This window comes from Eschrichtius robustus, chromosome X (assembly GCF_028021215.1).
Source record: "Eschrichtius robustus isolate mEscRob2 chromosome X, mEscRob2.pri, whole genome shotgun sequence".
Lineage (NCBI taxonomy): Eukaryota > Metazoa > Chordata > Mammalia > Artiodactyla > Eschrichtiidae > Eschrichtius > Eschrichtius robustus.
In genome coordinates, this window is record NC_090845.1 from 115,434,411 (window position 1) to 115,460,716 (window position 26,306).

Below are 26,306 nucleotides of genomic sequence, written 5' to 3' on the forward strand. Positions count from 1 at the left end.
TCTCTCTTTCCATCTCTCTTTGCTTACTCTCTTCCTCCGTATTCCCCTAGTTTAACTCCCTGGATCTGTCCCTCTCCTAGATCTGTCTCTTCTCTCTCCTGTCTTCTCTATGCCCTTGTTTCTTTCTTCCATTTCTTCTCTCTCATAATTATGGCATTATAGATTCTCACAGTTGTACAGACTGGGCCTAGTTCAGGCTATGGCCTACTATGGGAGATCCCCCTACTGTACTGATAACCAGGCTGAAATTGAGTGTTGCATCAGTGAGGGAGTGAGCTCACTAATTCATGAAACTGCTTATTCCATCATATTAGATAACTCCAGTTATCTAGACCAGGGGTCCCCAACCCCCAGGCCATGGACTTGTACTGGTCTGTGGCCTGTTAGGAACCGGGCTGCACAGCAGGAGGTGAGCGGTGGGTGAGCAAGCGAAGCTTCATCTGTATTTACCGCCACTCCCCATCACTCGCATTACCACCTGAACTCCACCTCTTGTCAGATCAGCGGCGGCATTAGATTTTCATAGGAGCGCAAACCCTACTGTGAACTGCGCGTGCGAGGGATCTAGGTTGTGCGCTCCTTATGAGAATCTAATGCCTGATGATCTGAGGTGGAGCTGAGGCGGTGATGCTAGTGCTGGGGAGTGGCTGCAGATACAGATTATCATTAGCAGAGAGGTTTGTCTGCACAGAGACCATAATAAATCAATTGCTTGCAGACTCATAACAAAACCCTATCAATGAGTGGCAAGTGAAAATTAAGCTGCATCTGGTGGCAAATTTTATAGTGGCAAATGAGTTGATGTACTTCAATTGTACAGCTGCATCTGGTGGCAAGCTTTCAGTCAGAATCTGACACTTATTTAAGTCCACGCGTGGCCCGCCCATTATTTTATTTACCACTTCCGTCCTCACCTCTTTCCCGCACTGTGCACTTGTCTCAGTCACAGTTTTGCTAAGCCCACAAGCTAACCCTAGCCAAAATGAATAAAAAACAAACGTCGCTGGAGAGCTTCTTTGAAAAGAGGGAAAGACCCAATGATGAGACAGCAGAAGACTCTAAGACTGCCAACAAAAAGAAATCTGCATTGAAAAGAAAATACCAAGAGTCCTACTTAAATTAGAGGTTCATTGCAACCGGTGATTCACATTCTCCAAGCCCACCTTGTATAATATGTAGTGACCGGCTATCCAACGAAGCCATGAAACCTTCAAAACTGCTTCACCACATGGAGACCAAACACCCTGCATTAAAAGACAAGCCTCTGGAGTTTTTCAAAAGAAAAAACATGAACACAAAGAACAGAAGCAATTATTGAAGGCCACCACTTTATCAAATGTGTCTGCACTGAGAGCATCATTCTTAGTGGCTGACCACATTGCTAAAGCTAAAAAGCCCTTTACTATTGGTGAAGAGTCGATCCTGCCTTCTGCTAAGGACATTTGTCATGAACTTTTAGGAGAGGCTGCGGTTCAAAAGGTGGCACGTGTTCCTCTTTCGGCTAGCACTATAACTAAACAAATTGATGAAATAGCAGAGGATATTGAGGCACGCTTGTTAGAGAAGACTAATGAGTCACTGTGGTATGCAATCCAGGTTGACAAGTCTACCGATGTTGACAACGAGGCAACAATGCTTGTTTTTGTGCGATACATTTTTCAGGAGGATGTCCACGAGGATATGTTATGTGCACTTTTGTTGCCAACCAACACCACAGCTACAGAACTATTCAAGTCTTTGAATGACTACATATCAAGAAAACTGAATTAGTCATTTCTGTCGGTATATGCATGGACGGAGTGGCTGCCATGACTGGACAGCTTTCTGGTTTCACTACTCAGGTCAAAGAGGTCGCTTCTGAATGTGAGTCTACGCACTGTGTCATCCATAGAAAAATGCTGGCTAGCTGAAAAATGTCAACTGAACTTAACAACGTTTTGCAGGATGTGATTAAAATTATCAGCCACATTAAAGTACATGCCCTTAACTCACGTCTGTTTGCGCAGCTCTGTGAGGAGGTGGACGCAGAGCACACACGTCTTCTCTTGTACACAGAAGTGAGATGGCTTTCTAAAGGTAGATCACTGGCCAGAGTTTTTGAGTTACAAGAGCCACTGCACAGATTTCTTTTAGAAAAACAGTCACCACTGGCAGCACACTTCAGTGACACAGAATGGGTCGCAAAACTTGCTTACTTGTGTGACATATTCAACCTGCTCAACAAACTCAATCTGTCACAGCAGGGGGGAACAACAGCTGTGTTCAAATCTGCAGATAAAGTGGCTGCATTCAAAGCCAAACTGGAATTATGGGGGCGATGAATGAACATTGGGATTTTTGACATGTTTCAAACATTAGCAGAGATCTTGGAAGAGACTGAGCCAGGGCCTTCTTTCTCCCAGCTGCTGCACGATCACCTCTCTCAGCTTTCAAGAGTTTGAGCATTACTTCCCAACCACAAAAGACCCCCGAACTAGGAAGGAATGGACCCGTGACCCATTTGTGAATAAGCCAGGTGAATCGACTTTGTCCACACTAGAAGAGGATAAACTGCTTGAGATCGCAAATGACGGTGACCTTAAAAGTATCTTTGAGACAACTTCAAATCTTCATACGTTCTGGATCAAAGTCAAGGCAGAATATCCTGAGATTGCCACAAAAGCACTGAAAAGCCTGCTTCCATTTCCAGCATCCTATCTTTGTGAAGCAGGGTTTTCTGCAGTGACAGCAACCAAAACGAGATCACAGAGTAGACGGGACATAAGCAACACATTTCGGGTGTCACTGTCTCCCATCACCCCCAGATGGGACCATCTAGTTGCAGGAAAACAAGCTCAGGGTTTCCACTGATTCTGCATTATGGTGAGTTGTATAATTATTTCATTATATATTACAATGAAATAATAATAGAAATAAAGTGCACAATAAATGTAACGCACTTGAATCATCCCGAAACCATCCCCCACCCCCCAGTCCGTGGAAAAATTGCCTTCCACGAAACCAGTCCCTGGTGCCAAAACGGTTGGGGATCGTTGATCTAGACAGAAAATCTGTCCTCATACTCAGCTGAAATCTGCCTCTCTTTAACTGTCTTCCAGTTCTAGTTCTACCCTCCTATACCACAACAGAATTATTCTCTTCTATACCTCATTCTTAACATTGATGTTCTCTCTTCTCTCTGCCTTCTTTTCTCCATTCCTCATTTTCATCTCTCACTTCCTATCTCTCAGTCATTACCCTGAACTACAAACTTAACATTAGTTTTATGTTTAATATCCTTAGTTTCATCAAGTTATTGAATAAATTGGCCTTACTTTTAATAATATACATACATGTAAGTATAGATATCAGTATTTAGGAGATTTAGAAAACCACATTTCTAGCTATGCAAACAACTTAGATTAATGTGTGTTTTAAATTACGTTTTTTGTGCATCAAGTGTTCTATAAAGGAGGATTAAGCTTCCTCTTTAAAAAAAAAAAGGTGTTTTTATGAAAACACTAATCTGAGAAGATACATGCACCCCAGTGTTCATAGCAGCATTATTTACAGTATCCAAGACTGTAAATAATGGAAGCAACTTAAGTGTACATCAACAGACGAATAGATAAAGATGTGGTATATACATACAATGGAATATTAATCATCCAACAAAAAGAATGAAATTCTGCAATTTGCAACAAGTTGGCTGGACCTAGAGGATATTAGGCTTAGTGAAATAAGTCAGACAGAGAAAGACAAATACTCTATGTTATCACTGATATGTGGAATCTAAAAAATAAAATGAATGTATATAACACAAGAGAAGCAGACTCACAGATATAGAGAACAAACAGGCGGTTACCAGTGGAGAGAGGGAAGGAGAGAGGAGCAAGATAATGGTATGGGATTAAGAGATACAAACTACTGTGTATAAAATAGATAAGCAACAAGGATATGTTGTACAGCACAGGGAAACATAACTATTGTTTTCTAATAACTTTAAATGGAGTATAAGCTATAAAAGTATTGAATCACTATGTTGTATACCTGCAACTAATATAATATTGTAAATCAACTATATTTCAATAAATAAATAAATTTTAAAATAAGTGTATTTAAGTTCACAAAGAAAAAGTTACATTGAATATTTTAAAATCATCTTCTTTTCTTCACAAACAAAACCATTAAAAATTTTGAAGTTACTTTTTACTTATGTATGGCCCCTGACTGATATGTGGGAGTTGAGTCAGTTATCCTCAGTAGGAAGAAGCTTCCTATACCTAAGGTGTTTATAAATGCAACTACTGAATTCCTAGTCGCCCTTACACCTTGAAAAGAGACAAGAAGGTTGGCTAAGGGGACATCTTGGTTGTATTCCCTCTTCCAGAAACAATAATCACTTACGTTTTCATACATTTTTAATTTTCACAGCATTTCCCAATCCATTGTCTTGTTGGGACTTAATATTTCTGTGACATAGGAAAGGCATATATTTTTCCTCATTCTATAGGTAATGAAACTGCATCTCAGGTGGGTCACACAGCAAGTAAATAGTCAAACCAAAACTAAAATGCCCTTACTTCAGTATTCTTTCCTATGACTTACTCTGGTTCTTTCAGTTATAACTCAGCTACAGGAGAATACAATTATCCTGGGTAAGAATTGCATGCAATTTCGCAAAAAGCAAAACCCAAAATTGGCACAGAGCTGCCCTTGGCACATTCTTGACTTCTCTTCATGATCAAGTCCTTTTTCAAATTCCTTGAATTCTATTATCAGATCTTTAATTTCTACTGTATCTTTTACCCTCTTGTACCTAAGAAATTTTTCTCTAAAGACAAGAGATGCAGCCATAAAAAGAAATGAAATTGAGTTATTTGTAGTGAGGTGGATGGACCTAGAGTCTGTCATACAGAGTGAGGTAAGCCAGAAAGAGAAAAACAAATACCGTATGCTAACACATATATATGGAATCTAAAAATTAAAAAATCGTTCTGTTGAACCTAGGGGCAGGACAGGAATCAAGACGCAGATGTAGAGAATGGACTTGAGGACACGGGGAGGGGGAAGGGTGAGATGGGACAAAGTGAGAGAGTGGCATGGACATATATACACTACCAAATGTAAAAAAGATAGCTAGTGGGAAGCAGCCGCATAGCACAGGGAGATCAGCTCAGTGCTGTGTGACCACCTAGAGGGGTGGGATAGGGAGGGTGGGAGGGAGACATAAGAGGGAGGAGATATAGGGATATATGTATACGTATAGCTGATTCACTTTGTTATACAGCAGAAACCAACACACCATTGTAAAGCAATTATACTCCAATAAAGATGTTTAAAAAAAAAGACAAGAGATGTTCAAGACCTGAAATCTGACTGTAAGCAAAATAATTTTGATTTTGTTACCTAGGCAAAGACAAGGGAAATGTTCTGTTTGGGGTTTAAGATACCTGCCCTTGTGTCTGATGGCTTCTATCATCATTCTGGGCCAAGTAAACGCCTTAGTAAGTATAGAAGTTCCTTTGAAGAGCTGCACTTCACCATGAAAACACTCATTACAGACATGAAATCAAGGATAGCCACCCAAAACAAATCTCTATACAAAATACTCCCTTGTAATACAAATTATAAGGAGGGTGTGGTTCCGCCTCTTCAAGTTTGAATGCTGAGTGAGAGGATGAGGAGCTAAAAACAAGGCCTCATTGACCTAACCACAGCTATGAGAAGATCCAAAGGATTATAGAGTGGCATAAACTGTATTTTTTTTTCTCCCTCTGGCGAAGTGAAGTTCTTCCTCATCATTCAGCCTTGCCCTTTTTCCAGTGCCTTCTTAGCATTACATCACGTTTGTCATACTTTCCTCCTTTTTCTCTACATAGAAAGGATGATGATTTCCCCAACTGAAGAAAATAATCCAAATGTGATGGAATTCATTCTGATGGGGCTCTCCAGACAGCCTGCACCTCAGCTCCTTCTTCTGGGCAATGTTGTTCATCTGATCTGTCACCTTGGTGGGTATATTCTCATCATTGTCATTATCCGGATTGATTCCCATCTTCACACCCCCCACGTACTTCTTTCTCAGCCAATTATCCTTCTTAGATATCTGCTAGTCTACAAGCTCCACACCCATGGTTCTGGTGAACTGCTGGAAGGACTCTCCCACTATATCCTATAGTGACTCCTTTTTCCAAATGACGATCTCTCTTTACTTGGGAGTGATGGAGTGTTTCCTTCTTACTGTTATGGCCATGACAGGTTTATTGCCATCTCAGAACGCCTGCACAACAATGTTTGTATCTGGATGGTGGCAGGAGTTTGGGCCAGTGCTTTCTTCATGGCTGTGATTCCTGTCCTACTCACACCAATCCAATTTTGTGGCCACAATGTGAGCTCCAAGTAATCTTCAAACTCACTGGCTCTCATATACTAGTAAAGGAGATCCTAATGTTTGCTAGTGGTGTAGTAGTACTGTTCCTGCCTTTTGGGCGCATTGTGCTCTCTTATTTCCGTATTGCTGTGGCTGTCCTGAAGATCCACTCTGTAGAGGCCAGACACAAGGCCTTTTCTACCTGTGGCTCCCACTTGACTGTGGTCATAATTTACTATGGGAGAGCAATCTTAGTGTATATGCGCCCACACTCTCAATCTTCCCAGGATGAGGATAATATCGTTACATTGTTGTACGGGGCGGTAAAACCCATGCAGAACCCACTCATTTACATTCTGAGAAACAAGGATGTGAAAGATGCCCTAATGAAGGAGGTCAAAGGAAGGATAATGGTCTGATGGCCTTAGATATCTTGTCCTGCATCTCTGTCAATGAGTCACCAGTCTTTTGCTCTTTCACAATTGTCCACAAAGAAGAATTGAATAAAAGATGAACCTATCTCAGACCCAATCAAATGGGAGTCAGTTGTTTTTAAAGGACTCTTTTTCATGACAGTTTCATCTTTAAGAAAATGGATCTTGATAGTTCTCCAGTTTATGAATTTATTTCTCACTGATTATAATCGTTAGAAAAAGCAGGTGCTAGACCTTGGGGTAGAGTGGACAGTCCAGTCTCTGTAGTACCACATATGGAAGAGAACTGGTCTCTTATATACAAACTATACAGTATACTCTTGCTTATAAACTGTCCCTTCCCAAAGAAGAGATTGCCACAAACAACTGTGTTGCTAACTCACTAATAGCAACAAATTTCACACACTAGCTCTGAAGCAGCTAGGTAGCCATGGTGTTCACCTGATGGAATAAAAAGATGTGGCAGGAAGGCACGCTCTCCACATTCTCCCTGGTATGCCATTTATCTTGATATGTTTGCTACAACAAGTCTGTAATTTCCAGAGCCAGATCAGAATAACTTTTGGATCAGCCATTGCTTTGTTTTGCCTGCCCTAGTACGTCTCTGCCTACATACAGAAATGAGAGTCCAGGAAGTAAAGGTAGACATCTGTTTATCTTCCAGAAGCTTATACCACGAAAAGGACCAGATGGCTACTGAAAAACTAAGACTAGAGGAATAAGAACTTTAACAAGGCTCAGATGTGCATACACTATCTAATCTAGGCAACTTCTATGGTACTGCCAAACTAACTTTCTCCTACTCCCTTCCTTCCTAAGGAGTTGGCCTGGCCTACTCAGTACTGGCTGAGTTGAATGGGTAAGGGTGTGGAATTAGGTTGTAAGGAAGTAGAGCTTCAATATATGTAGTATATATTTATATACTAAAAGCAACTGGGACAAGTTGGTGAGTCAAACCAATGTGCATAAGAAAAAGTGGAATTTCAGACACTTGAGACAACACATATACTATAAAGAAAGGCAAGCCCATAGGGCTAGAGTCAGGGATTGATGTAAGGATCCCAAAGCAAAGCAGAGTGGGGCACAGGAACAGAGCCTAAAAAGTTAAGAAGATTGAAGTGAGTTGACTCAAAAGATCAGGTTAGTGTAGACCCCTGGTTTTCAAACTTTATGAATCACCTGGGGAATTTTGATGAAATGCAGATTCTGATTCAACAGGTCAGGGTTAGAATCTGAAATTCTGGATTTCTAGCAAGCTCCCAGGTGATTCTAACACTGCTAGTGTATAGACCACACATTTGAGTATCAAGAGTGCGGATAATTCCATCTAGAAAAAACTGATATGGTAATGTGGATATCAAGTAACACTTGAATGGGAATAGTGGAGAGAAAATTTACATGCATAACGTCACACAGAAATCATTAAACATTTAGACATTTTGTTTTATAATTCTTATGCTTTCCTATAACACTGAGAATAAAGAAAAAGTTTTTCACAGAGAACACATTTCTGCCTTAGATATCATTCAGGACTCTATAGCTTACATGACAATGACTCAGTGATGCTTTTCTTAATCTTTAATGATGTTGTTTACAAAATGACATCTAAACTGAGACTTCCGCAGAGGATAATGAGACATTTGCTGCATAGACAGGGGTTTGTAAGCTATATTTTTGGCATTAGACTGGAAAGGACAGAGCAGTGGCCCAGGAACCTAACATCATAAATAAGAAATTCATCCACCCTGAAGCCAACGTTACTGCATTTCTATCATATGCAAAATTTAAGGCAAATCATATAAAGAGCTTTATTCTCCTAAGCACTAAAGATAATTTCTTATAATAATAACTAGCATTTGCATAACATTTAGCAATTTACACATTGTTTTCACATATATTATCATATTTCATACTCATAGCAAATCTAGGAGGTAGGTAAGGCAAAAATAGTAGCCTTTTTTTCAGAATAGAAAAGAGAATCAGAGAAGTCAGATGACTCACTAAGGGCACAATTTACAGTCAGGTATCTTGACTAAAAGTCCAGTGTAGTTTCTATTGTACATTTAACAGTGTGTCTTAAAGTAAATTGTTGAAGGTGAACTCCTGATCGTCACTCATTTTGGTGGCATGTTCAAGCTTTCTCATCAAATAGGTGAAGGAATTAATGTGTCATAGAGTGAAATGCTAAACCAAGAAGCATGGGGTCTGTATTAGGAGTATATTACTTGTTTCACTCCACCTACCAGGGTCATCAAGTGTAGAAATGCTGGCTTTCCTGTCAATTTCTGTGTCATTCCCAGTCTTTGGTCTTTGAAACACTTCTTTCCACGTAGCGGGTTTTACTTTGCCCTCCTGCCTACATACTAAGCCCCACTCTAATTTCAAGCTTGAACTTAGGCAAGGGTTATGTAGGAAACTCTAAATACTTTTGTGATTCAATATCAGGACATACAGTTTCTATTCCATACTTGACCCAGTGCACCAGTTGACCTCCATTACCTTTTTTCCAATTAAATCTTTGGGTCATGGTCAAATGCCTAGCACTCTAGGTCCTCTAGGACTCATGAGCAGTCTTACGCTTGCAAGCAGTGTTCCCTCCATCCTTCCAGAAACTAGAATCCTACCTGACCTGGAGTACAACTTTATGATATCAAACTTCCTGAGTGATGATTACATGCATAGTCTACTGAATACAGTACCCAGTACCCATACACAATGAATTTCTGATCACCAGGTCCCATATACATGTCTGGATAAGCTTTCATTACCACTAAATCCCTGATTCTGACTGCTGCTCTGTATCCTCTATTGTTTGTTTTGGCCATGCTTGCCTAAATCATATCTTATATACAAGGTCTTATCTCATACTACTACCCTGATTTGAGGCAGAGTATTTATGTGCAGTTGTTGTATTGGGAGTACAATTCCAGAGAATAAGAATGAGGGACATGGATAATGGATCAAAGAAACAGGGAAAGCCAATTCAAGGATGTGTTACTGAGCTGACCTCAGCTAAGTGAGACTGTTTGCTTAATCTCGTTGGATTTTTCAAGAAGTTGTATAAACTCAATCCTATTCATGGGTGAAAACAAGATGGATGAATTTAGCCACCATCTCCTATCTCCCAATGGATAAAAGGTTCATTCATCAGTCATTCATGCTTTCAGACTGTAGATATATAGGCATCAGTGATGGTCTTATAGTAGTGTTCACTGGTAAATCCCAGCCCAGGAGTTGAGAGGCGTACAAAGAGGGCATGAGGTAAGGTATTGTCAGGTTGCACCTGCATGAATATGTTGGAATCCACACAGCTGATTGTCATAATGACAGGTAAAATAATATACAGGTGAAGCCAAGATGTACAAAACAGATGCTAATATATCCCAACACCTGAGGATGTTCTTGTCTCCCTGTGCCAGATCCACCCAAATGCCTGAGTAGTATTCAAAATCTTGTCCTTTTGTTGATACATCTAGCATCCTTAATTAGCCCATGTCTAGCCATATCAAATTTCTGTGTTTGGTTACAAATAACAATAGGCAAAACCAAATGGGAAGAACATTTCACCATGAGGAAAACAGTATGAAAAAAATCAGCTGGAAACATAAACTCAGTACCCGCTTAGTGAGATAGACCAAGTTTTCGGATAGATTCTACTTTATAAAGGAGGTACCTGACAGCCAAAAGCAAACGGCCCATTTCACGAGCCTGAATGACTTCAAGGATGTACTGGAAAAGTGTTTGTCAAAGACCAGTACATAAAATGGTGCTGGTAGTGGTAAAATTTTTACCAGTCTATGTTGAAATGAAAAGAAATGAAAGCAAAGTAATGAGCTGTTCATAACTAGATTCATTTCAAAGAGTGTTCTAAGCCAGTTTACTGAAGCACTGCTCATAATAGCAAAAGGTTAAAAATAATCAAATGTCCATTAATAAATGACTATTAAGCAAATTTGGTAAACCTATACAGTGGACTACTATGCAGACATGAAAAGAATTAGGAATCTCTTTATGTATTGACATGGAATGCTTTTAAAGATATCCTTTTTAGTTGAAAAATGTATGTATAGAATGGTGTACACACACAGGTACTTGCTTGTTTATACATAGAACATCTCTGGAAGGATGTCCAAGGGGCAGATAACAATGGCTGCCTCCAGAGAGGGAAAGTGGGTGATGAAGGGACAGGGGTAAGTGGGAGCCATTTTATTATCTATTCTTCTGTACATTTTGAATTTTCAACAAGGACTGTTCTTTGATTTGAATTTATCTCCTATTTTTTACCTGTCTTTTAAATGAAATAACACAGTCTATAAATTGTGGCTAGTTAGTTGCTTTGTTTTTAATATATCTTTACTTGGGAAATAAAAAGTTAGCAACATTATGGCAAACTCACTTAAAAAATATGCGCTAATATGTGAAATCCAAAATTTGGGGAAGCATTTTTCTAAGGTCCTTCTTGGGGACCCAACAAGCAGTCTATCTTTTTGCTATTCCCCTCTTACTTTGTGTCTCAGTTCTGGACCTATGTCTCTGCCTTGCACCTCTGCTTAGCGGCCCATTCCTTCTAAGACTGAGATCTTGCTGTGCTTTTGTCAATGTCCTTCAACATCACCATCACCCATGGATTAGCATCCTATACCTGAAATGGGATATTGTGACTGGGATCCTTCTACCTACTGATGGACCCCCCTGATGTACACACTTGATCGGTTTACTTTCCAAACATTACTTGTTCCTGCATTTTCTTTACTCTTCTCTAAGTACCTGTGAGGTTATACCTGGTAACTCATGTTAGATCTCTCTAATGTCAAGTGTTTGCCTGGGCTACCCCTCAAAATATTATGTTCCACTTGTTGGACTGGAAGTCTTCCCATGGATCTTCTAGGTGGTACTTTCTTTTAGGTCTTCTTTATACCAAATGGGTCCAAATTGAGATTATGTCCTATGACAGGGATTGCTAGTTATCTACCCCATTGTCCATTCTCCCAATCTTCTTTGGTAATAGATCACCGAATTTTATTTAAGTAGCAACATATTTAGCTAACAAACAAACAAACGAAAAACTACAACTCCCAGCTTCCCCTGAATCTAGGTGACAAAATTCTTATCAATGAAATATAAGTAAAAATGTTGTGGTATATTTTTAGAAAGCCCTAAAAAGGAGAAAATGAGTCCTCCTTATTTTCCTCTTCCTCTATCCTGGTGTTTAGAATGTAAATGTGATATCTAGAGTTCTACCAAGCTTCTTGTTCTATGAGAATGAGGGCAGAATGTTTAGCTGGAAGGAATGCAAGTCCATAAATATTGTAGAACTACCATAGTTTTTCTGGACTTCTGATCTTCAGTTATCTATTATGTGAGGTAGAAAAAATCATCCATCTTTTTTAACCACTATATATTAAGTTTTCTGTCCCTTGAAGCTGAAACTGATTCTGACTGATACATGGTCCCTGCCAGTTTGTCATGTCCATTTGAAAATAACTAAGCCTTACCCCACAATGTTTCAATACTCAACATGCCTAACTAATTATACCTCTCTATATATGTATGGTACATGGATATTTACAACATTTCAATCCTAACTGTACTGTTCACTCCTTTACTGCCTACATACCAATTTCTTATTATTCATTGTATACTTGGAGATTATTGCTTTATATTGATTTCATTCTCTACCCCAAACCATAAAGGGAGAGGATATACCATGGCATGGGTGAAACATGACGTCTACAAGACAACTAGAGCAGAAGATATTGATAAGAGCAAGTTCAAACTCATGAACACTGTCACAAATCATTATCTAGAGTAATAACTGCCAAAGCTCTATCTACAGCTCAGACATCTCTTCTGAGCTCCAGTCACATGTGTTCTTGAAAAATGGACATGTATCTACCTCAAAGCTCCACAGACAACCCAAATGGAACCATTCCAAACCAGAAAGCTTCATATTTCCCCTAAAATCTCCCCTTCCTCTTGTTTTCTGGCTGTCATTTAATGGTGCCACCATCCATCTGAGAGACATCCTATAATCTTCCTCCTCCCTCACTACACAATCCAATCATCTTTGAAGCTTTGCCTATTCTACTTCTGAGATAAATCTCAAGTTCATCCCTAGTCTTTCATCCACTGTCTCTCTCTTAATTCCAGCACTCATCATTTCTTGCTTTGACTATTGCAATGACTTCAGACATGGTCTCCTCAACAACACACTGCAACTAGGCTCCACACTATGGTGTCACCCATCTTTCCGAGACATGTCAGAGCATGTCACTCTCTTGTTTAAAAATCCTCAATGATATTTAGTCACATGGAGGCAAAAAGCTAGACTCATCATGTGACATTTAAGACTTTCTGAGATCTGGACCCAGCTCACATGGGTGTCCTGACTTGCTAATCCAACCACACAAACTGATTATCATTCCCATAAACACTTTATTCTTTTACAGTTCTGTGCATATGATTGATGTGGTCTCTGTAAAATGTTTGTATACTGAACTAGTAAGCTATCCAACCCTGGAAACCCAGCAAAACTGCCTCTTTTAATATGAGCCTTCTTCATTTACCTTTTTTCTCTAGGCCTGGAAAGTAAATCTCTTCTTTATCAGGGCCTCCACACACAAATCTATATTTGCCTATTTTGTACATCTCTTATACTTTGTACATGACCACAATGTAGCACTCTTTCCATGTGGTTGCAGGTCTTAGAAAGCAAAAGACAATGACATCCATATGAGCCAGCACTAGGACATACCCTTTGCTGTATGAACTTCCACAGAGGCTCACATGAATATGGGCCCTCCAGAGATCCACAGAACAGCCTGCAACATTAAGAAGTCTACCCCTACACTTGTATCCTTCTCACTCTACTAATTCAAGGGACTCTCTCTTCTTCAGAAGCATCAACAGCCCATTTACCTCCTCCTCAGGCCTTGCATCACCCAAGCTTTTGTTGGGTGGGACCGAAGCCCTTCTTCCCAGGTGTCCCTCAGTGGCAACTTGGCCTCCTGAGAGATGAGATGAGTCTGACCAGCCAGGACTGCAGTATAGCTGACCCTTCCCAAGCACTAAGGACACTCTGTTCATAGTTGCTTGGCCTGAAAAGTCTCAAGTGGCTGGAACCTACTCATTGTCACTAAATTCAAGCTTTCAGAAGAAATATTGGCTGGAACTTTGTGTCTTCATCTTTTTTTTTTCTTTTTAGAAATATAAAATCTCTGTCTAATAGCACTTTTTCATCCCTAAGCCTAGAGTCAAGTGGAACAAATGCAGAGAAGTTGTCCTATTTTCTGCGCAGTTAAGAAATGGGGAATTCAATATGTGTTTACAATGAGAGCGACATTAAAATAGCTCATGCTCCATTGCCAAATGAAGGATAACAGACATAAACACTGTCTTTTAAAAGATTCTTTTAGAAGAAAAAGTATGAATCGAATCACTTACTGAAGTACTGTTTGAACAGATGGTGTGATTAACAGCTAACATGTAAGCCATCTTGGGAGCTTATGGAAAAGTAAACAAGTGGAGCTAAAAAGAAATCACTTTATTCCCCAAAAGCGTCTTTCATTCATTTTACTAGGAAAATTGGAAAGTCTGTGATTCCTTGGGGGATGTTAGGAGTGAGCAGGGAGGGTCTCTTTAGAGCAAGACCACATCCATGCCAGGTTGAGTTCTGAATTTGCTTCCTGAGGGATGAGATGGGTCAGAGCAGTCAAACCCCCAGCACAGCTGACCCTTGGAACCACTAAGGACACTCTTCACCTCTGCTTGTCCTGGAAGACCTCATGTGCAAGGGGTGAAGAGAAGGGAGTTAAGAGTTGAGAACCAATTACGTAAGAGGCACTCTGCCAGGAACATCACACGCACTCTTTCCTCTAAGGCCAGCTCACAATGGCCCCAGGAGCCACATGTTTTAAGGCCAATTTCCCAATCGGGAAATTGACGTCGGAAAAGGGGGAAACCATCTCCTAAGACCACGTAGCTACTTCCTCTGTGGAGCTGCCATTGAAACTGTTGAGCTTCAGAGCTCTTAGGAGAGGCAGCTGATTACAGAGAGAAGAGCACTGACCAGGACATCTGGAGACACAGGTATGAAAGTCTCCTCTGCTAGCTAGTGCCTTAGGGGCAGACTGTATTCCCTTCTGGGCTGCAATTTCTCCATCTTTAAAATGTGGGCAGGGACTTCGCTGGTGGTTCAGTGGTTAAGAATCCATCTGCTGATGCAGGGGACGCGGGTTCAATCCCTGGTCCTGGAAGATTCCACGTGCTGCGGAGCAGCTAAGCCCGTGCACCACAACTACTGAGCCTGCACTCTAGAGCCCACGAGCCACAACTACTGGCCCCGCGTGCCACAACTACTGAAGCCTGTGCGCCTAGAGCGCGTGCTCCACAACAAGAGAAGCCACCGCAACGAGAAGCCCGTGCACCACAACGAAGAGTAACCCCTGCTCCCCGCAACTAGAGAAAGCCTGCGTGCAGCAACGAAGACCCAACACAGCCAAAAAAAAATTTTTTAATAATAAAATAAAACGTGGGCACTGTATCAGATGGGCCCCAAGGTCCTCATTTGGGTACGAAAACGGTATCAGAATATCACACCGGCTTCCCCAGCCCCATTCCTGACCTTCATCAACTGACATGAGGAAGAAGCCTTGCACATTGGTACAGCTCTAGCCTTTGGGCCACCGCCCACTTAGACAAATCTCCAGGTATTGGCTGACCCTTGACAGAGCCCTTTCCCTACTGCCTTCACCATAGAACATCCCATTAGTGACGGCCCACCACAGGTTGCCCAAGTGTTCTTTCATTTATCTAATATCTGTGGGTGTGTAGTAACATTCCACGCCCTGTGCTACATATGGTGGAAAGGAAACAACGGTGGGCAGGAGGGACACAGTGTCTCTCCTCCCAAAATTAGACCCAGAGTTGGAGACACATGAGTGAACAGATAATAAAAATATAGAGGCGTAAGTGTGAACATAAGAAAAGGAACCAGATTTCTTCCTGAGGAGTCAAGGTGTGCTGCCCCAAGGTAGTGATGTTGGCACCAAATTAATACATGTTTTATCATCCATCCAGATATTAAGAATCATCCAGGTGACTACCGCAGACTTGCTGGCCTTTCATCCTGGCATTTGGTACCACTTAGACCCACATGTTGGATTCCCAGGCCATTTAGAACCAAAAGTTGCCAAGAAGGCAATGAAATCTTTTATGTTTCCAAAGATAGGGAATTAATTAAGGAGGAAAGCGACTTTAGTGTTAATAATCTAGAAATAAACTCTTTCTCTTGGGCCTGTTCTTGTAAATACTTCTGAACTCTTTCATGTGAACAGCCTTCTAATTGCATCTCTGGGACCTAATCCTGGAGGGTTTGAAATGATTTCCCTTTGCAACTTTAAAACCTTTGATACTGTGTCCCCTGGCAGGTGCGATTCCACTCCTTCCCTGGCCGTTTTAATAAATGGACTTTGGAGTGTTCCTCTCCCCATTTACTAAAGGTGCTGCTGCTTTTGAGTTACATTTGGAATTCACTTCAGGTCTCTACGAAATGGAAAGGAAAAACCTACTGCTACGGCATGTTCTGTGTTGATACATGACACTGCTCAGCCCAAGGATTCTTTCCTGGTGTGGAATGATCCACTGGAACACTGTTCCAGGTCAACAGAAGAAAGAAATTCCTATAACACCTCAGATGCCTCTCTGCAAGGATACTTACCACTTTGCCCCTCACCTTATAGTTACTTGTGTCCAAGGGTCACCCCTCCCCTGTGCAAGTCAGCTGTGAGTCCCTGCAGGCAACAACACTGTTTTGGTTTTCCTGGGGTGCTATGTGCCAAGGGCCAATGTCTTGTATGAGGAGGTGCTCATCCAATATTGGGCCAACGTCCAAATTTCCAGTGTTGCTTTATTGGTCTCTCGATACTGTTTTATTCTCACGTAAAGCTTGCCATAATTCATTCTCAAAGTCAGCCATCTTCATTCTTTTCCATATGGCATCAATATTGCTTCATTTTTTTACCGGGTGCTAAAAGTTATACTCTAAACTTCTTAATTCAGAGGAGTCTTCTGTTTTTTAAAAAACATTATATTTGTTCATCTCCAGTAATTTTCATAAAATCTGACTTCTGGCCTTAGGGATCATATGCTTCTCCTGGGGGAGAAAGGAATGGTATAATTGGTTCTTTAATTTACCACACTGGACCGTTCTTTAGGGTACAATCCAATCAAGGGCCAACAAGGGTAAATAAAGGATTGTAATAATTCTTTCTAAGTTTATAAAGAATTTATTTTTACAAGTCTTACATTTATTTTCTATGAAAAACTTTATATTGACTTCTTTATTGGTTAAAAAGTCAAATGTTATTTACCATGATTTTTGATGGTCTATTTTACATGGACCATAAGAAACCAAACATACTTGAAATCAAAGAGCAAGAAGAGCCCTTAACAATTGTCTACTGCCATGGGAAAATGCTTGAGTGGGAAACAGGTCCCAGCATTTTCTATAGTTTGACATAATGACTGTGAAAATAGGCATAGGAATAGGGAAAGAGCCCAAATGTTGTTAATAACCATGCCTGAACAGTACAATTCTCTGTGGTTTTAGTTCAATTACCTACAGTTTTCTGTGGCTTCCATGTTTTCTCTTTTGATTGGAAAAAACTGTTGATTAAAAAGAGTAATTGTCCAGTGAGAGTCACTTGTTTTACACAGGAGAAATGAGAGTCCCGGGTGTTCTGGCACAACCAGGACAAGAAATCTGGCCACAGGACATCTAGACTAAGTTGTTCCTTGACTCAAGATTTGGCAAAGACATAGAATTCCATTTTTCAATTACTCTAAAATTTCAGTAAAATAAGAATTCTATGCATCTGAAAACCTGGCACTCATTCTAGAGTCAAGTAGGAAATGTGGTTTTACATAAGCAATGGATATGCTGACTAGACTTCCACTCTCTTTTAGATGGAACAGTCATTTGGACTCATCGTCTTACAGGGATCCCCTTGCCCTGCTCTAGTTTCTCTTCTCAGTCATTTGCTCTACTCGACTGCCCGTTGCCAACAGTGGCTTCAGTCATCCAGGGATGTTCATAACCTCTGGTGCAAAAGGAGATTAGACTGTTTTGGTAAAGGGCTGCCAATGCTCTGGATATGAATTAGTTTCACTGAAAGAAACCTGAACTTTTACATGATGGCTGCTAATTCCTGCTAATTGCTATCACCTCATAATTAGATTGGCAGAAATTTCACTCCAGGGACAGGGGATATGAAAACTGGTAGGCTTAAAAGCAGCCTTCTCAGAGGATTCTGAGACTGGGGGCTGTGAGATCAACAGCATGTTTCCAGGCCTTAGTTCTATGAGGGATTCAGAGGGCACAGACAACCACAAATTAGTGCTGTTAGCCACAGGACACAAGACCTGCAGATGCCTGAGGGACTACTATTTGCAGCGACCTGTAGGGCACAGGTGATCTCCAATTAGTATAACACAAAAAGCAAATGCAAGGTAGTAGCTAGGCTATCGGATAGGATTTCAAGAATAATCACCATCCCTTCTAGACCAGCAGTTGGTAAAACTGCAGCATGAGAGCCAAAACCGGTCCACTGCCTGTTTTTGTAGGTAAAGTTTTATTACAGTACAACCATGCCCATTCTTTTTCATAATCCTTGTAGCTACTTTTGTGCTACAATGGTAGAGGTGAATAGTTGCAACAGAGACCTATGGCCTCCAAAATCTAAAATATTCCTGATGACAGAAAAACTTAGCCAACTCCTGTTCTAGATCATAAAGGAAAAAAGTTGGAAGAAATAATCCTGAAAGGAAGCCAGGATAAAAGGGAGTTAAAGAAATCCCAACCTACAGTGTTGAAGCTTAGTAATAAAAGAGCTTAACATAGAGAAGGAAGGGCAGGGGAAAACTGTATATTCTGGGACTATGTATGAGGATATTTCTGTAAGGGTGATTCTGGATCATCTAAGCTGATGTTGGCAAACTACACCCTGCCAGTCAAACCTGGCTCACCATGTGTTTTTGTAATTGAAGTTTTATTGGAACACAATCACAGCCAGTCATTTATATATTTTCTATGAATGTAGCACCATTACAAAAAAAGAATTCAGTAACTGGCTAAGACATTTAACTCTTCATTTATACTCAAGCCCCCTCCTCTTCTGGCCTTTCCCAAATTGTAAGACCTCTGAATCAGCTTTAAGGGCTCTTTTTCTCCATCCTAGATTTGCCTACTGTCCTCCAGCTGTTCCAGCCTCATTTCCAAACTTATCATCCATTATTCCCAGTAATCTGCAAGGACAAATAAAAGGGGCTTTACCTTCAGGCAATATTTTGGCTTCATGATTACATGCCATATCCCAAATCATGAGTAACAGAGTATACTTGAAGTTTTAAAATTTAGTATCTGCTTAAACAAAATTTTCCTAACGTATTGATTAATGAATTAATGCTATGTTGGAAGGTCTCCAGTGACATGCCCAGGGCCATGTTTTGTCCAACATTTTTATCAAATGACCTCGATAAAAATCCAGAAGACACATTTGTCAAATTTTTGATGACACAAAGAAAGTAAGAAGTGCTTAGGTAAAGTTTCCGATACCAGAATTAGCATTCAAAAAGACCTCAAAAGGAAGGGAATTCTGAGCTGAACTGAACAAGGATGAGCATTGCTTAGCAAATGGTAAAGTTGAGCCTTGAGGTTGAAAGAAAATCAGCTTTACAGTTACAGGAAGTGGACTAACTGGTTTGAGAGTAGTTTGTGTGGAAAAATCAGGGCTAGTGGACTTACTTCCTTGCTAAGCATAATACTACTAAAAATAGCTGGCTGGCTATCCTAGGATGACTTATTAGAAGAATGCTGCCACAATCTGTAGTTTCTCCATAATGGACATTGGTCATCCCATGTTTTCAGAAGGGTGTCTGGTTCAAAGGGCCACTCTTCAAGAGTACACAGGGGAAAAAATCAAGCATATTCTCAGGAGTAGTTCTGGGTTTGTGATTGAGAGGCCTTAGAACTAACTATATCATCTGAGTTGAGATGGAAGGACTACAGAATGCTTAACTTGGAAAAAAATACTCCGTGAGGTTAGTGTCATTAGTGAGTTTCTACGGTAATACTAAGTCCCACACAGGGTTTGAAGGGTTTCCTAGGACGTGAGACTTTCAAGTGGTAAAACCAAGAAAGGCTGGGACAAGCCAGGATGATTGGTTACCCTACACTATGCTTCAGCCACACTTATCTGCTATCTATTCAGCAAATAGTTAAACCTGTTCTTGCCCTAGAGTCTTAGCACTTGCTGTTCCCTCTCCCTGGAACTCTCTTCACCTAAATTTTCACATAGTTCCTTTGTGTCCTTTTGATCTCAACTCAAACATTACCTTCCTTGAAAGCTAACATCTAATGTATAATAACAATCTTGTTCCAGCACTCTCTTTCGTATCACTGTTTCCTTCATAACAGTTATTACTATTTCAATTGCTTTATTTGCTACTTCTTGTTCTCACTATCATCCCAATAGAGTATAAGTCAAATAAGAAGGTAAGCCTTGTCTCTTTTTGTTCATTGTTGTATCCTCAGCAACTTTAACAGAACTGGACACATGGTATGAACTCAATAAATATTTGTTGAATGGACAAATGAATGAATGATTCTGCCTGACTATAAAGCCTATATTGAATTCTCTCATAGACACACCAAAAAGCTCTGAGAAAAATATCCACAAGATAAATAAAATCCAGGTACTTAGTAAACTTTCAGATTAGGCCACACACATCAGGACGCTATAGGGATGGGTCTAGTAGAATCTGACTACAAGGCAGGAAAGCTGCTGTCAGTTAGGCCTTATGAGATTGCCACGTAAGTACTGTCTACACCCAGGAGATCTGAGTCTGGGCTGTTTGCATGTTCTGTGCTGTGCTCTTGAAGTGGAAAAGGTCTATTTTCACCTTAAATCTCATGATTCTCTGCCTCTGGTCAAACTATCATCAGAGCCTTTAAGAAATTTGAAATTAAAAGATTGAGAGAAAAGATATCTATGGTCTCATAGCCAACTTCCCTTTTAGAAATATTGGCTATAGACTTTCTTTCTATTATGAACTCCCAGATGATATGGTTATTTTCTCCCAAGATTCTGGTCCATTCCATCATAATTAAGTCCACAGCATCATTTCCCCTCAATGCTTCTTTAACCTTCTGAGAAACGAAATTGTCAGCAAGGCAAATCCCAAATTTATAAGATGCCTTGCTTTTACCAGACTGAGACTTCCATCAAATGCCTGGACAGCTGAAGCTTTCCATTCCTATGTAGCTTGCCTCTATGCCAGTTCTGTAATCTTCATTAGGGAAGCATCAACCATGTCCTCCATGAAATATTTCCTTGATGGCACTGCAATTTCTTTCAATTTGTATGCTACTACAAATGTTCATCATCTTATTCTCCTTCACATTTTGTGAATTTCCACATAGGTTTAATATATTTTTTTATATATGGGTGTGAGAAGGTCCCTAGGATAGAATCACACAGAAAATTCTTGAAGAATGGGTATCTCACATAAGCAGAACCTTACCATCAACCCTCTGTGGAAGGAGTGACCCACAAAAGTCTGATATGAAGTGACTATCTGGGTGAAAGTTCTCCTTTTCTGTTGTCTTTCTACAGAGCACTGCTCTGTCAATCAATACATTTTTTTTGCACCAAGAAATTGACAAGTAAAAACTTCAGGAAAAAAATTGTTCAGGGTCAGATAGCCAAAGACAGATAGCATGATTAAATGCAATATAAAAATACCTGAATGGAAAAATCCATTTAGTGAAAGTGACATCAAGAGCTTTTATTTCAGCAAACATCTTTCAAGAGTTTCCTCTTGTGCAAGGTAGTGTTCCAAAGAAAACGGAGATGACTCAGATATGGTCGCTAAATCAAGGGGCTCACAGCTTCCAAAATGTACACTCAGTCTTACTTCCATTATACAGGGTCAAAAGTCCCTCAAGTTAAAAAAAAAAAAAAACTAAATAAAAATTGAACTCACAATCATACTTGGGAGAGAATTGGATTGACAAATATAGCATATCTTTGGAAGACCCAGTAAAGCACAAAATTAAGTTATACAATCATACTATGATGTACATTTTGATCCCCAAAATTCCTCAATATAAATTCTTTATAGCACTACCTGAACATTTAACTTGCTATCAGAAGAGAAAGTAAATGAAGAACTCCCCAGACAGAAGAAAGTTTCTCCTTGAGGAAAACCAGCCCGGGTTCCCAACCACCACCATATTTACTGACCAGAACCATTGCTATAGGGAACATTCACTGAAATGCTCATTAACCAAGTTAGGAGGAAAAGTGAACATTATTTTAATGAGCGAAATATAGCAGATGTCTCCTCCTCCTTATTTGTTTTCTCTGTCCCTATTTGCATTAGGAAACTTAATTACAAAGCAGGGATATCTCCTAAATCCCCAAAGTGGAAACTGTTCTTCAAGTCTGAGGTTATAAGTTCTTAAACCCACCACAAGATTATCCAAATTTCCAAAGTTCCTTCTTGCATTTGAATTGTGGCTTCTTTTAATACTACCTAAATATTTTTGGTCTGTAAGTAGACTATACACTTTTGGCAGACACCAATACTTTAAAAATATCTCAATGTATTCAGAAAGGACATCTCCTCAATTTATTTTTCTGTGGCTGGGAACAAAGTAACAGAATTTTGGACACCTCTAGAAGAAATATCATTCTAATATTTGCACAGGCAAAGAAAAACTGCATGTCGTGAACTGGCAACTATATTATTATTATAAGGCTAGAAAATGAATTTTTTTATTGTTTTTTAGACACCAACCTTTCATGGTAGCCTTATTACAAGCCAACTCTGTGTAAATAAAAGAAAAAGATATTTAACAAGTAGAAATAAATGTGCATGATTCACCAGCACAGTTAACTCAAGATTTTCCAACCTTATAACCACAACCGATAGGAAGATTTATCACCACAGCTGCCTGTGTTAAACCTCTTTTCCTTGCAGTTGAAGGAATCAAATTTCTTCTTGGAGATTAGTCATTTGTGGGGGTGTTGCCAACTGCAAAATGCTTCTGTTATGAATGAGGTGCACTTCTCTGTTACTGTCCTCCAGCCCTAAGTCAGTGAGTAATTTTCATCTCTATATAGGTCTTTTCCCACCTACCATCGAGAACAAATTCTAATGACTTACACAGTCAAGCTTTCTTTAGTTGTTACTCAAACCGAAAACTTCAGATGGTATTGTTTCTGGTAACATGATAACCTTACAAGGAAAGGTAGGATGAAATAACATTTCGGCACATGTTTACAAGGATGAAATCTAAGCTGAAGGAAAGGTCTATGTGGGGTGTGAAAGTGGGAAGGGAGCTAAAGTTTCTTGGGTGGTATAATTGTGCCAGGCACTGTGTTAGGTTCTTTACAGAAATAATCTCATCTAATTCTTGGAACAGTCCTGCCAGAGGCTAGGTGATATTCCCATTTCACGTATGAGAAAACTGAATTTCTCAAGATTATGCAGCTTGTTAGTGGCTGAACCAGAATTTAGACTCTGATCCAGCTGACTCCCTTGCTTTTGCTCTGTATTTCAACATCCTGCCTATTGAGCATGAGGAATTACCTAATTATATGCAGCACTAATATAACTATACAATAAGGAGAGATTTGATTCTGTGTCTAAATAAGAAAATCTTTTTTTTAACATCTTTATTGGAGAATAATTGCTTTACAATGGTGTGTTAGTTTCTGCTTTATAACAAAGTGAATCAGTTATACATATACATATATCCCCATATCTCTTCCCTCTTGCGTCTCCCTCCCTCCCACCCTCCCTCTCCCACCCCTCTAGGTGGTCACAAAGCACCGAGCTGATCTCCCTGTGCTATGCGGCTGCTTCCCACTAGCTATTTTATATTTGGTAGTGTATAGATGTCCATGCCACTTAAAGCCAAAGGAGTCTTCAATGGGTCATCTGTTTTACTCCCTACTGAAAGCATATAAAACTGACAGGGCTCTGTCTTTTTCCTTCTTTTACTTTTAAACACTTCTGGAAACATGCATTCCAAAATTTGCCTTGTCCCTCTTCACAATTTCTGGTAACTGTTGTCTTCATGAAATCCTTTTATCTAATAAGATTTTCCCATCACCCTTTAAGCTCTTGTTTGGAACTATATGGAGATGGCAAGATCTGCACATAGTAAGTTTCTGTCATTTGAAACTGGATGTCAGAACAATTAACCAGAGTGAGATTTCAATGAATCCACCAGTTGCTTGGTTTATTTCATGTCATTTTGGTTTGTGATGTTTTTCCACTGAATTGACGGATAGCTTTAGCTACATATACACTGCCTAATTTAACATGCATAGGTGGTTTTAATATGACATATAAGAAAAACAGCCAAAAAAAAAAAAAAGGTTGAAAAGCAAAGAAGTATTTGAAGTATTTCAAGCATTCACAACTGGATCATTGAGCTTAAACTTAAAACTTATTACTTGCTGAGTAATATTCCAAGTAATAATTTTTAAGTTTAAGCTCAATGATCCAGTTGTAAAAAAAAAAAAAACTATTACTTGCTAATTAATGAACCAGCTTAAATAAAGCCGACTATAAACGAGCAATTTAGGTGGGGAGATGTAGCATATTTGCCTCTTTTTTTTTTTTTGGCCAAGAATTGGGCTTCCCTGGTGGCGCAGTGGTTGAGAATCTGCCTGCCAATGCAGGGGACACGGGTTCGAGCCCTGATCTGGGAAGATCCCACGTGCCGCGGAGCAACTAGGCCCGTGAGCCACAACTACTGAGCCTGCGCGTCTGGAGCCTGTGCTCCGCAACGGGAGAGGCCGCGATAGTGAGAGGCCCGCGCACCGCGATGAAGAGTGGCCCCCGCTCGCCGCAACTAGAGAAAGCCCTCGCACAGAAACGAAGACCCAACACAGCCATAAATAAATAAATAAATACTTAAAAAAAAAGAATAAAGTCAATCATCTAGCTACGCCCCTTTATGAGAGTAATAATTCTGTTTAACCCACTGTCAATGATTGTCTTAGTATCTAACAGTCCAAACAACTTAATAAGCCTTTCCTGATACACGGTTCTACAAGACAGAAAAGCAACGAGAAAACCTATATTTCCACCATTGGATACTTGAACAGCTGAGTCTAACCCAGTAAAACAAATGACACACAATAATCAGAGCTCCAAAACAGGAACTCTAACAGGCTGTTGAGATGCTGCTCTTCTTATTTTCCTCGTGTAGGTGACGTTATGTTTTGTCTTCTTTCCTAGTACTTGAGACAATTAAATGGGCAGTCTAAAGAGAGACAATGCCTCTGAGAGGACTGAATTCATCCTTGTTGGATTTTCCCAACAGCCTCAAATCCAGGCTGCCTTCTTCTTAGGACTGCTGTTTTCCTACCTGGTCACAATGTTTGGGAACAACCTATTGTTGTTGTAGTGAGATGGGATTCTCGACTTCATACCCCTACGTATTTTCTTCTCAGTAATTTATCCTTCCTTGATATCTGTTACTCCACCAGCTCGGAGCCATATATGTTGGCCCAATGCTTCAGGGACTTCTGCACCATTTCCTATACCAGCTGTTATGCCCAGATGATCACATCCCTCTTTCTGGGGATGACAGTGTCTCCTTGCGATCATGGCTTATGGCAGGTTTCTTGCAATCTCCAATCCCCCGCGTCACACCACCATTATGAACAATCGGGTTTGCATACAGTTGGCCTTGGGAACCTGGGCCAGTGCCTTCTTAGTAGCAGTCACACCAATCATTGCAATCCCTGCTCATTATGGTGGGCATAATATCATCAACCATTTTACCTGTGAGGTCCAGGCCCTGCTGAAGCTTGTCTGCTCAGACACCCCTGTCAGTCTAATTCTGGGTCTGGTTATCAGTGTGTTCACACTGCCTCTGCCATTCACCTTCATCCTCATTTCCTACTTTTGCATTGTTGCTGCCATGCTGAAGATCTGTCCTGCGGAGGCCAGACATAACGTCTTCTCCACTTGTGGACCCCATGTAACTGTGGTCACCGTATTTTATGGGCCAGCCATCTAAATGTACCTGAAACCTCAGTCAAAGGAATATCAGGAAGAAGACAAAGTCATCTCAATATTTTATGAAGCAGTTACCCCCATGTTAAATCCCCTGATTTATACTCTGAGAAATAAGGATGTAAAAGGTGACTTAGGAAGTTAGCCCAAGGAAATGAAAAATCCTAATGGCTCTCTTTATAAGCCTCTCCAATGTGCAAGAAAAAAAATGAAAACTCAGTCCATGAAATTTCAATTTATGTTTTTAAAAACAAACAACAACAACGGAAATCTTAGTGAGCATTCTTTCCGTGGTCATCACTAGGCACTCATCAAGTCTACCGTGAATGTTAACATTTTGTCAAGCCATATTAAGAGCTAAAGCCATGAATGTGCGCAAAATAGTTCACAAAGAGAATAACAGTAGTAGGTAGGCAAAGGTG

General features: G+C 40.1%; 1 pseudogene; it reads left to right on the plus strand.

Annotated features, from left to right (window-relative positions):
• Positions 1–1,790: 1,790 nt before the first annotated feature.
• On the plus strand, positions 1,791–26,029 carry LOC137756431 (olfactory receptor 13H1-like; annotated as a pseudogene).
• The last annotated feature ends 277 nt before the right edge of the window (positions 26,030–26,306 follow it).